Raw genomic sequence first — 13,908 nt, forward strand, 5'->3', positions numbered from 1 at the left:
ATGTGCAAGTATCATATTACAAAAGATAAAATAATTTAAATACAAAATAATTATGAAACACTTAATTTCCTGTAAAATTGACGTCTTAAAGAACATTAAAAGCCATAGAAAAGAGAGTGTGATCATCTATCAATCTTTATCCATCTTATTTAACAAACCAAATGTGAGAGGGTAAAATCCATTGGAATCCATCGCGTTTGTATTGCTTCAAGTTTGACAACATTCTAGTAAGTGTTTGGATTTAGTGTAATTTATAAAGAACATGCTATTTTATTTACAAATGTTTTTCAACTGGGATAAAATATTTTTTTTCAACTCTAAATATGAGAGGGTAAAATACTAAAATCCATCAAATCAAATCTACTGCACCTTGTTGATGAGGCCATGGGCGGATTCAGGAATTGTTCTTAGGGAGGGCTGACTTTGTAAAAGTACGGCATCTAAAATTATTTGTATGGGGGTTCGGAGGCGCCGCCCCCGAGACAATTTTTTAAAGCATTTCTTACAGTTTGTTTTTATTTTAAGTATAATATTAATGGACTTAGGATTAGAACTTAGTTACTTGTTATAATTAAAAATATTTGTTCACATTCCATTAATTCAACAACAAGTACATTAAAAAGCATATAAAAATCTGTATCTCTGCTTTTTTTTAAAAAATGTTTCATTTTCTAAAAAATAAATTATTTTTAATTATTAATAATTGATAATTTTACTCTAACTTGAAGGTCGACTCAAATTCAAAATTGAAAATTTAATATTAAAACTTTAATATTATCAAACTAAATTCAATAAATAAAACTCAATTTTAATATTTAATTCTAAGTCGGTGTTTTTGTACTACATACCTTGAATACAATGATAAGAATTAGTGTCCTGCTGATTTTTGCTCAAGAACTTACGTATTGACTCCTCTTAATTCTATATGTTGAGACGTTCTTTTTTTTTAGGTTGGACTATGGGCTAAGATATGGGCTGAATTATATAGATGTTAGTAATATATATTGGAGAAAATATTGGGCTTGTAACTGGGCTCGAGCCCAGTGCAGCCATGGAGTAGATCCGTCCTTGGATGAGGCTTAGATCAAGTAGCAAAAATAAGACACCCAACGACTCTCATTTGTGAAAGGCCTTGGTTCAATCACGCCTGTGTGCAGTGTAGTTTTTTCACTTTTGTATGGATAGTGGTTCCGCTGCACGTAGATTTTTTTTCTATCTTTGTGTTAGTAGTGGTCTCACCTACGTGCGATTATGTTTTCACTTTTGTATGGTGTAGAAGTCCCGTCTTATTTGATTATATTTAAATATTTTTTATAATTTTAATTAAAAAAAATATCTATCGCAGGGTAAATTCGTCATAAGCTTCACGTGTTTTGCAACAATCGATTACACCAGTTGCAGACATAACTTCGAGGATCCAATAATAGCTAAACTAATGTTATTAAATTATTTTAAATTTGAATGGAGAGCAACCACATGGACAGATTATTGTTGACTTCTTTATCATTTTACACTTTGCATCCTTTGAGCATTAACTACGGGGCTCGGCGAGTAGTCGCATGCCCGGCTCACACGAGCCCCACAGCGATGCCGAGTTCCTAGGGCGTGCATCGAGCGCGGAGTGAGGAGAGAGGGTGGCAATCATGATTAAAAAAAAAATCCAAAAAATACGGTCGTTTGCCCATGTCCGCTTTTAGGATGATTTAATTGAGCATATTTGGTCACAATTTGATCATATCGAGCCAAAATTCATAAAATTTATTTTTTTCAACATTATTGTAATATTTTTTTAATTATTATTCCCCCGTCTCACCTTTATAGTCCACATTACTTTTTTACATATGTTAAGAAAATACAATTAATATCTATAATATATTAAAAAGATGACTTTCAATTTAAAATCAATTTCAAATTAATTTCAAAATTGAGTAGTAATTTTGTAGTTATAATAAGATTTATTTGTAAACTATATTTTTTTCTTTTTGTTTTCTTTATCTTCTTATTTTTTGTTTTGTTTTGTTTTATTTCTTTCTAAAATTATGAAATCAACTAATTATAAAATATTTAATATGCATATCAAATTAAAGGCCACGACAAAAGCTTAATTTGATATATTTTAGAAACACTATACTCACATGACCATTTTGAAGAAGAAAACACAATATTTGGCCACTAATTGAAAAAACACAAAATCTGATGTTTAGGACTATTTTACCCCTTAATTAGGGCTGGTTAAACACTATTAATGCCATCAGTACCATATACTTAGTGCTACTCAAATGATACTTATGACCATATTAGTGTCATTAGTGCCATACGAATGATACTTATGGCCATATTAGTTTCATCAGTGCCATACAAATAGTATTTATGGCCATATTAGTGTCATCAGTGTCATATACCTGTGTGCTGATATTATTTTAGATGAGTACAGTTATATGACCATTTTGAACACTTTCCCATAGGGTTTAGATTATTCATTTAGGATTTAGATTATTCATTTAGGGTTTAGATTATCATTTAGGGTTTAGGTTATCCATTTAAGGTTTAGATTCTCCATTTAGTGTGCTGCACGAATGGTACTTATTGTAATATTAGTGCTATTAGTGTCATATACTCTCTTATGTAGGGTTGCATGCTACTTATGGCCATATTAGTGCCATTAATGCCATATACTTAGATTTTTTTTTTTTTTGGTTGGCACATATGGCACTAATCCGAATTCGACCCGAATCTGGTCCGCCCTAATTAAGGGCAAAACAGTCTTTACACGTAATAAATGGTCATATTTTGTGTTTTTTTAATTAGTGGCCAGATATTGTGTTTCTTTTTTTAAAATGACTATTTCAAAAGCGCTCTCTATATTTTATGTAAATATTTAATTTAAATATAAAAATTATGTTGATTTAAAGATTAAACTTTTTTAAAATTCTCTCTCCGCTCTCATTTTTTTAATAAATCTATTTTTTGATTCTTTTTTATTTTTTTATTTTTTTTAAATTATCATTTTTGCCTCTTCATAATATTAATTTTATTTTTTTTAATATTTAGCTCAAATATTTTCACTTAGATTAAATTTTTTGTTATATTATAAATATTGAGTTAGTATCAATTTTATATAAGTACTCCATCTGTCCCATGTTTTAGTATCCATCTTTCAATTTTAGTATGTCCCACACTTTGGTATCCATTTCTATCTTTAGTAAAATATGTTTGACTCTTACTCCATTTTATTCACTTTCACTCTCTCATAAAGATGAGAGCTTTATTCCACCCACAACACACTCAACAATTTTATTAAATGGTTAATTGCACCAAATATCACCAATTTTGCCCGAATTCCATTTTTCCCATAATTTTAAAAAAATTCATTTTTTATCACAGATTGAATTACTCGTTCATTTTCCCACGATTTTTAGCTCCGGTGACCGGAGAGTTGACGTGGCGCTGATGTGGATTTAAATTTACACATGACATTGATGTGGAATATATATTAATTTTAAATTATTCAAATAACAAATGGCACAAAAAAGCCCTAATATCACTTTTTTTTTTGATCGGACAAAGTCATGTTAAATGTTAGTAATTAGTTCCCCATCCACACCAAGAACCACCTTATCTCTCCATTCACCAAGATCCACCTTATATCTCCCATCTCCAATTCGCTCCCAAGAGGGATCGAACCCGGGTCACTTCACTTAAGTGAGGACCCGGTGGCCAGTGGGCTAAGCCCCCTGGTTACCCTAATATCACTTGAATTAGAAAATAGCGGTTGTTTTCTTCTCCTTATTCCATCGGCTGCCTTCTTCTCCTCCCTTCCAATCTCGCCGCCGCCACCCATCTCGTCGTTGCGTCAGGGTGTTGTGGGCTGTCGGCACCCACCGCCGCCTGTCTTCCACATCCACCTGTCTTCAATCGCGTCGGGGTGCTCCGCATGGTTTGAGGCAGACTCTGTTTGTGGGAGTTTGCTGCCATAAGAGCTTCCGATTCTGCAACCATAAGAGCTTCCGATTCTGTGTGAGAGAGAGAGAGAGAGTTGGTGGAATCAATTGAAATTTGAACAAAAATTATCATCTTATAATTCTGCTGATGTTGTCTCTAATGCAGGATTTTGTTCCAACTATCTGCTTATATGTATGTTGATGTGATGGTAGAAAAATGTCTTGATTCTGCGATTGTGTTCTTTTCTGAGCTTGGGAATGTGGAAGAATGAAAAAAAAAATGAAAAATTATAGGAAAAATGGAATTCGGGCAAAGTTCGTGATATTTGGTGTAATAAAAAAATACTACTACAACTTTTTCAATCATCGAAATGAAACGTGTGTGGCGTGTGCCGGCGAGCCACATCAGCGCCATGTCATCTCCGATCTGAGGGGAGCTAAAAATCGAGGAAAAATGAACGACTAATTCAATCTGTGATAAAAATAATTTTTTTTTAAATTATGGGGAAAATGAAAATCAGGCAAAGTTGGTGATATTTGGTGCAATTAACCCTTTATTAAAACATGTGCTATTCAAATATATACTAAAATTTGGGACGGATGAAACATAAAAATATATAAACGTTTCTCATGCATTGCTAGGGGTGCAAATGCTAGTTACTTGGAAAATACAAATTAGATGTTATTATTTAATTTTGACCACCCACAAATTAGTTCTATAGGGAAAATTTTGATTTATTTAATTTATGTTTTAAATAAAAATATGATTTAATTATTTTTTTGTATTTTTTATTTTAATTTTAATTTTTAATAAAAATATTACAAAAAAATAACTACAATGTAGACATTACAGTAAAATAACTAAATTTATTTTTATTTTAAAAATAAGTTAAACAGATCTAATATTTTCATATTTAACTAATTTGTGGGTGGTCACAATATGACTATTTAGCATCACTCCTAGATTTATATAGTACAATAAAAAAATAAATGTACGTTAGGATTTATTACAGAAAATAGAAATTCCCATTTCTATGAATGTCATGTAATTAGTGTTGTAGTTGAGCTAAATCTTTGCTATTTACGATGCTACTTAGCAATATTCTATCATTAGTTTTTTAATCTTCACCAAATCACAGAAATCAATTTTAAGTTTGGTTCCACTATGTTTTCGCGCGGAAATAGTTGCAGAAGCATGTATGTATCTGTGATAGAGTGGTCCTTCTAAAATTGAGGTTAGGGCTCAGGGCGGCCCTGACATTCTGGGGGCCCTAGGCGAAAGGAAAAAAAAAAAAGGCCCCCTAAAAAATGAAGCTTCATAATTTTATAGCAAATTTGAGATAACTGCATATATAACATTATTATAAAGTGCAATAAATCATAAATTAATGATCAAATAATTATAGAAATAAAGTAGATTTTTAATATTTTGGGAACAATTATCAATAACCTCTTCAAGAATACCCCATGTTTAAAGTATAAAATTGCTAATACATTTAACCTTTTTTGAGATATAGTAGAATGCAAATATATACTATAATTTTATTGATTTTAATTTTAAAAAACTTCTTTCTACTAAAATTACAATAACCAGTATAGTTTTTTTTAGGGGACAATAACCACATTATAATCAACAATATTCTATATGCAATAAAAATATTAGAAAAATAATCTAAAATTTTTAATAGGATTAATATTAGTGGACTTGTATTTATTTTGGGGCCCCCTAAATTTAGGGGGCCCTAGGCCCTTGCCCCTTTGGCCCTATGCAAGGGCCGGCCCTGTTAGGGCTTGGAATAAACAATTTACTTGAGTATGAGCATCAATTAGTGAAGTGTTTAATTTCTTATCTTAAGGTACTAAATATTTGTAAATTATCTGAAAATGGACATTTTAAACATCAGTCGGTACTTTTCTTTTTTTGAAGGAAAACATCAGTAGTACTTGATCAGGGATTAAAAATTACGAACTTATGCATAAAAAATCGACACCTTGTTAACGGAACTTCAAACTTGTGCATAAAAAATTATTGTTAGGTAAATTGCGTGAAATGAAAACAACATAAATCCTTGAAAATCATTAAATAATTGTGCATAGATTGTATGGTAGCAAACAAAAATAAAATAAATATTAAAGATAAAAAAATATATCTCATATAAATATTAAAACATTGAATTATTCCTTGTATTTTCCAATTGTTTGTTTCTTATATATATTCAAATGAAGATGTAAATCCAGTAGAAGCTCGATTATAGTATTTAAAATAATAAATTATAGGGGTTATGGCCAAAAAATATATGAACTTTGAAAAAAGTTGCAATTTTCACCTCAACTTTCAATTAAGCCCCCAAATACATGAATTTATGTTTTTGTTGTAATTTCCACATAAGTTTGACTTTCAACGAAATTAGAGCTTAATTGACAATCGAAATTAAGTCAAATATATTAATTTTTGCCTTCTTAGACCTCCGAGCTTCTAAATATTCATCATCATTAGAAGTTAGATCAACATCAGGTAAATTTTCACCTGTCAATTAAGCTCTAATTTCGTTGAAAGTCAAACTTATGTGAAAATTGCAACAAAAATATAAATTCATGTATTTGAGACTTAATTGAAAGTTCAGGTGAAAATTGCAAGTTTTTTTAAAATTCATGTATTTTTTGGCTATAACCCTTAAATTATAATCACACTTCATTCATGTACATGTGTCAGGGCCCACTATCCGATACTACTGGCCATGGTTCATTTAATATGGGCCGAAACAGTAGCCCATACAAACAATTAGCATTCAATTCTTTTGAGGAAACACAATTAGCCCACGTTTGGCTGGGTGTTTTTAGAGATTAGAAATAGATTCAATTAATTGAATCCATTACTTGTTGTTTGGTTTGAATAATAGGTTAACCATTACCCTTATTTGAGGGTAACCTGATCACCCAATTTATTACTCCTCAAAATAGAGGGGAAAAGAAAGAAAGGAAATCTCTTACTAATGATTTATTTCCATTGTTTAACCAAACATTCAATAAAAGTAATTGTTATTATTACCATTCCATTTCTTTATTTGATTATATTCCCTTTCCATTCCTCTACTTAAACCAGACAAGCACTTAGCCCCTACAAACAAATGAAGATAAAACCCTTTGTTTCACAAACTTGACAAACAACCGAACTCTAAATAAATAAATAAATCAATCAAGAAATGCAGAAAACACATAAACCCTAGATTGAAGATTAACTTACCGCTTCTCCATTGCAGCAGGTGAAGTCTTTTCTCTAGAATTTGTGTTCACTATTCTCTTGGTTAATTGTAATGAATCATTTATTACTTAGGATTTTAATTCGATCATAATTGTCTAATTGGTTAGTTTGGTATATATTTTGTATTTTTTGGATTTATGAAATTTTTCATTTTTTTTTTCAATTTTTGTATATTTCGAATTTTCTAGTTCGGATTAAATTTGATCCGAAAGTTATTGAATTTTTTAATTTTTAGATAATATGATTTAGATCGGAACTCATTTTCTTGAAAATTCTAATTTTTGGATTCAAAATTAGAAAAAAAAAATTGATCCAAAATTTTTTTTTGGATGTAATTGCAATTTCAAACTAAAATCTAATAAGAATATTTTATGTTCTAACAATTTAGACTTGACTAAAACTTGTAGAGGCGAAGTGAAGTATGTTCCACAACACCAAGGATGGCAATGAATTTTGAATTTTGGTTTAAATTCGTGGATCCAAATTCATTTTTGGAATTTAGACCTTTCAAAAATAGAGAGAGATCTAAAATCTATGAATAAACTTATTTCATTGCACAAATAACCATTTAAACCACGGTTCCAATGTTGGATTGACAAAAATTTCACCATATTATCTAAAAACTTCACCATATCATATAGTGTATCTCAGACTTATGCATATTTGTGTTTAACTATATGCATAATCAAGGTGGTCGGTGGGTCGCCTCTTTGCAAAGACGCAGAGAGAGCTGCACTCAGCAACCGACGGGTTGCTTGGTGAAGCTCTCGCAGAGTTCTAGCAGTCGTCGGGAGCCATCGCTCAGTAGGTATGTTATTCGTCGATGCTCATCGCTCGCCACCTTGATTATTATGCATATAATTAAACACAAATATGCATAGGTGTGAGATTCGCGTGAGCAGCGGTGAAAGGCGTACCCGACAGTTGCTATTGTCCCAACTATTTCACCTTGATTATTATGCATATAATTAAATACAAATATGCATAGGTGTGAGATCCGTGTGAGCAGCGGCGAAAGGCGTATCCGGCAATCGTTATTGTCCCAACTAGCTATTTGGCTCAGGAACTTCCTAATGGATCTTAATGTGGTGCCGAATATGCCAAAGAGTATTACAATATATTGTGATAACTCTAGTGCAGTGGCTAATTCGAATTTACCATGAGCTCATAAGGCTTATAAGGACATAAAGAGGACATATCATACAATCAGAGAGATAGTGAGAAGAGGCAACATAGTACTGACCATGATTGCATCTTAGCACAACCTAGCCGATCCTTTCACAAAAGCCTTACCAGGCTCAACGTTCAAACATCATGTGGAAGATATGAGAGTGGAGTGCATTGGGGCACACTTTGAGTATAAGTGAGATAAATTGTTAGACTAAGATTATACTCGAAAGCATATTTTGCTATATATTTACTTGTTAATTGTATTACATTATGTCTAAGATTCTATATTTAAGATCATGTTGTTATCGACGATCACAAAAGATCGTAATGATAATCTGTTATAGAATAACATAAGATCACAATCTAAATAGATCTGGACAATCTGTTAGTAATTACTAAAATATATAAGTCATGAAATTACCTTGTTTTGGCTAATTGTATATACTTGTATACACTACAAGAAAATTGAATATACATGACACTGCATACATGACGTTTTTTTATTAAAAAGCGTCATGTATGAGCGCCTTTTTTGAATACATGACATTTTCCAAAAAAAGCGTCATGTATGCAGTGTCATGTATTCAATACATGACGCTGTGCTGACACTTTTAGAAAAAACGTCATGTATGAGCGTCATTTATTCATAGTATAGATGACGTTCATTTCAAAGCGTCATATATGTGCGTTAATTTAAATGCAATACATGACAATTAATCAAATTGTCATGTATGTTGTTGAACAAACTGTCATTAATTTTATTTTTCTTGACATTGTGTATAAAATGTCAAGTATATTTAAAACAAGCATCATGTATATGCGTTAAATTAATTGTTATACATGACATTTATGCATAATATTTGTGTATGAAAATATTTATTTATTTGTTATGATGCGTAATATTCTATAATAATAATGTTTAGTACTAATTTTTTTGATAATTTTTAAATTTATTTAATAACTATAATTATCATTACACTTTATACAAAGTTGAAAATTTTATATTTTCAAATTTAGGATTTTATTGAGTTATTGATGTGAATTATTTTATTTTATTTTTAAAATATATTTTATATGTGTTTGTATATTAATTTTATTTATATTTATTTAACTATATCTTTAGTCTTTAGTCTTAATCGCGTATCAAATTTTTCCTCACACAAATATTAACCAATTGTACTAACACTTATAATGAATAATGAATAATTCCAACTTTTTATATTTTATATTAATAATAATAAATAAACTTCCCAAAATTGAAAACTGCCGCGAGAATTCATTTTCTTCTCCATCTGCTAAGTATCAAAACAGAGCAAAATCGAAACCCTAATTCAGATTGTCACTCGCCTCCGCCGCCCCATCTCCTCAGGCGTCGACTCCTTCTCATCGCTGCCCTCCGCTGCTCTACGCCGAAGCCCTCGGTTTTGTCTCCGTCACTCCCCCTCCGGAGCCTTCCTCTATTTCTCCTACCTCTTCCAATCTCTCTCTCTCATCCTTCCCCATTTCTCCTCCCTGCGCCTGATGCAGGGGATTGAAGTGGCGCGGCGGTGACGACAAACTGTGCCTCCTCGCAGACCTTCGAAAGATGGCACTGCTCAACAGCCGCTTTGTGCTGCACTTCTGCCTCCGTTGCAGCTGCCCTATCTCGAAGCTGGAAGGTTAGGACCCTAACCGCGGTCTCCGCCACAAGAAGTGAGTGAACTTGGCTTGAGAATTTGAATCATGATGATTTGATTGAAATGCTTGATGGTGTTGATCATGGATTCTTCTTGCTAGGGTTTTTACTGCTTGTTTTTTTTCCTGATTTATGCTTTGTTGTTGGAATTTGCTTGATTAGGTTTTGAATCAATGTTGTTATGTAGATCATGGATTGTTGATAGAGTGTTGCTAGTTGTATTCTTTGATAGATTTAGACAATTCTATGCTGATAAATTAGTTTAGCTCCACGAAGAAGACAATGATAAGAAACTAGACAATTCTCTCTGTGAGACTCGTGCACTAAGTCATCTGGTTAATTTGACTTGTTGTTATATTTTCGTGGGTAATTTATGTGAAAATTTCCTAATTATTGCCAATGAATGCTTATGTTGAATTGGAAAACATGTGAAAATTTCCTAATAAGTTGTTCCAATGGAAAATTTGAATGGCCGCAAACTTGTTGAAGATGGAGAGCTTTGTGAAAGAATGGTGTTGCTTTATTTGTTGCTAGGTTTCATAAATTTGAAGATTGGTTCTCATAAAGTGAAAAATGCTGAGTTTATGTTTGGCTAAATATTATGTGTAGTAGCTAACATGTGTATATTTCTATCAAAGGTTACATTAAAGTTGGTAGCTGCTCAGCAGACTTCATTTCTTTTAACATTTATATGAATTGTTCCAACATGATGTTTGAAGACATGGGGTTTTGTGGCAGAGAAGGATAATTAAGAACAGAAAGTCTGCAGCTATTAGGCGTATCAGGTGGAATCCATAGTTTATAACGGATGAGCCTTTGCCTTCTCTTTGATAATGTGTTTTTGTGATTTTATTAGGCGTATCAGGTGGAACTGGAATCAATGGTGGCGAGACTAGAGAAAGAAAATGAGCAGCTTTTAAAACAGAAGGTAATTTCATTTTAGATGTGTTGGCTATGGAATTCTTATTTTTCCTGTTTTATGCTAATATTTTGGATTGGTTTCAGCACCATCTGTTGCCTATGTTTGAGTTAATTAAGAGTGTGAGGTTTCTAGTATATATTAGAGCTCGATCAAACTCAGCAATGTTTTCATGCATCTGATCTATCTCTGCTTGTTCTGTGATTAAAAATGATTGGATTTGTGCAAACTTTCCTGTAATTTTATATTTACCTATTTGCGATATCTTAGTAACCACCCACTGATTTTCTTCTTTCCCTCCGCCCCCTCCCTTCTTTTTTCTCTTTGGAATGCAACATTTATACATTTTGTTAACTACGAGTTCCCAGTAGTTTTATTACTCATAAGTATTTTAAATTATCTTACATATTAGATAGCTATTATATATGTAACCCGGCGTCATAGTAGGATTTATAGATGGATGAAGAGATGTTGTTGGCTGCTGTCATAGTAGGATTTGGTTAGAAATCTACCTCTTTGTTTTGTGGCAGCAAATATATATGATATAAAATGAAAGAAACAAAGGGATATTTAGGATTAATATTGACACTTTGTGACGCCCCGAATTTTCATTAAAATAATAAAATGTACTTTGAATAACATAAATAAGATTTTAATACTTAAATAACTAAAACTCAAATCCAACTGAGAAATGTGATTAAACATCATAAACTGAGTCTTTATTCTAATTGAAAATAAAATATTATTTCTTCTTTTATCTTGACCATCATTCGCCCTGCCTCGCATCGCCCGAGCCATCTCCTGAAAATAATATTGTTTTGGGGTGAGTACAATAAACTCAGTGGGGTGCATTTATCCATATTATAAGAATCACAACAAAATATAAGTGCAAAGAAAACTGTCTGCTCTTTCATATTGCCCGAAAGCAATAACTTTCTGTCTCTTAGCCCGAAGGCTATATAACTTTCTGTCTCATATAGCCCGTAGGCTATAACTTTCTGTCTCTTATAACCCGTAGGCTATAACTTTCTGTCTCATATAACCCGTAGGTTATAACTTTCTGTCTCATATAACCCGTAGGCTATAACTTTCTGTCTCATATAACCCGTAGGCTATAACTTTCTGTCTCATATAACCCGTAGGCTATAACTTTCTGTCTCATAGCCCGGAGGCTCTGCCTGCTTCTCACACATATAAATTGAGTAAATCGTATAATAAGGATAAATGTTAAATGCAACGTTATAACCCCACCTTTACTTCTCTTTGACACGTGTGAAAAAAATTAAAGATTAAGTCTTGCGCGCCTCGCCTAAAAATAAATTATGAAAACATAATTAAGATATGTTTAATCAATGAATGCACATGAAGATGAATCTATAAACGTAAATAAAATCTTTTTCTATTATTACTAATAATTTTCTAATCAAAATATATACAATATTTGAAATACGGATTTGATAGAATAATAATCTCAACTTGCTAAAAAAAAAGGACATATATATATATAGCTATTTTTACGTAAATGTATAATAACTAAAAAAAATCCTTTCTACTTATATAGAAAATAAGCATAGACATATATATGTCAACATAAGTCCACGACATTTAAAAAGTAAATGGGATTAATCATGTTACAAAACTATTCCTATGTATTAATTAATCATTCAGTAACTAAAATAGATATACATAAACTTAGATTAAAATATTTATAATTATTCAAATACAATATTAAAATGTGTATCTACAAGGAACATAACTTAAACTATATATATGTATACGTGTATATATATACCTTACGAAACATATCTAATTTATGTACCTAAAATCCAATAAGCTAGTGTAAGTTATCTAAAAAGTAGGTACTATTATGAAGCGTGGCGTCAGAACCGAAAAAGTACTATCATCCCTACAGAGCTTTAGAAAAAAAAACAGAAACAAGAGAAGGATGCAGGAAAAAAAATACAGAGGGAAGAGGAGAAAGATTTACCTCACCCAGCAGAAGAATTCGGTGCCTTTGTGAGTGTGAAGAAAATAGTGAAAAGAAAGGAATATTTATACTAGAAGATGGGGATTTATTTTTAGCAGTAAAATCAATCAAAGGAAAATCATTCCATAATTCAATAATTTCAAGAAGGAAATGTGAAATTAGGGTTTTTCTTTCAATCTTACACACGTTGAGCAGATGTGATAGAAGATTCTGGAGAAATTACTTTGGGCTCAAGAATGGGCTCCAAGAAAGAATTGGGTTGTACTAAAAATATAATTATTTGGACTTAAAGAATAATATCTTATAAATAAGCAAGAAAATTCTTAATACTAATAAAAATAATAATAATAAAAATAAATGCTTTAAATGATTAAATGCTCATGCTCATGCTCATGCAATATCTAGGCGCGATTTATAAGACTTAAAATTTAATTATTGAAATAAATTAAAGAAGAGGAATTTTTGTAAAAAAAAAAAATATTTTGGGGCACTACACACTTGAACGAGCTCTTTGATTATAATGCTGAGTGAAATGCAGTCATGCCAAGCTTGAGATTGTGTTAAATGTATTTGTTAAAATGTTTGATCTTGTTTTTCTTGAATGACTTAATTAGCCTTTTTTTAATTGGCATTTCATTTTACTCGAGTTTTTAATTATCTAAGCCTCTGCCATGTCTAATATTTGTAATTGCAGAAGGGCGAGTTACTTGGTAATGAGAACATTAATACAGATATAATGTGGAAGAAAGCTAGAGTGAAAAAAGATAAGATCGTTGAGAATGAAGACTTAAAGAAAGCAAGGTGGGAATGAAGACTTAAAGAAAGGAAGGTGGGAGTGTTGAGAATGAAGACTTGTAGCTTTTTGTATGGATGTTGGAGATGTTGTAAAATAATGGATCTTTTGTGGAAGTTGGATGATTGATTATTATCAATGATTAAATGACATCTTCAATA

The 13,908-nt window shown here is 31.5% G+C and overlaps 1 long non-coding RNA gene across 2 annotated transcripts; it reads left to right on the forward strand.

The window, feature by feature from the left end:
• The first annotated feature begins 9,623 nt into the window (after positions 1–9,623).
• LOC131001483 (uncharacterized) lies at positions 9,624–13,908 on the forward strand. Of its 2 annotated transcripts, none has more exons than XR_009093954.1 (3): positions 9,624–10,065; positions 10,687–10,976; positions 13,649–13,908. It is a non-coding gene; the product is annotated as an uncharacterized LOC131001483 (long non-coding RNA). The 2 variants fall into 2 exon arrangements; XR_009093955.1 differs by having other exon boundaries at positions 9,625–10,065; positions 10,905–10,976.

This window comes from Salvia miltiorrhiza, chromosome 8 (genome assembly GCF_028751815.1).
Source record: "Salvia miltiorrhiza cultivar Shanhuang (shh) chromosome 8, IMPLAD_Smil_shh, whole genome shotgun sequence".
NCBI lineage: Eukaryota > Viridiplantae > Streptophyta > Magnoliopsida > Lamiales > Lamiaceae > Salvia > Salvia miltiorrhiza.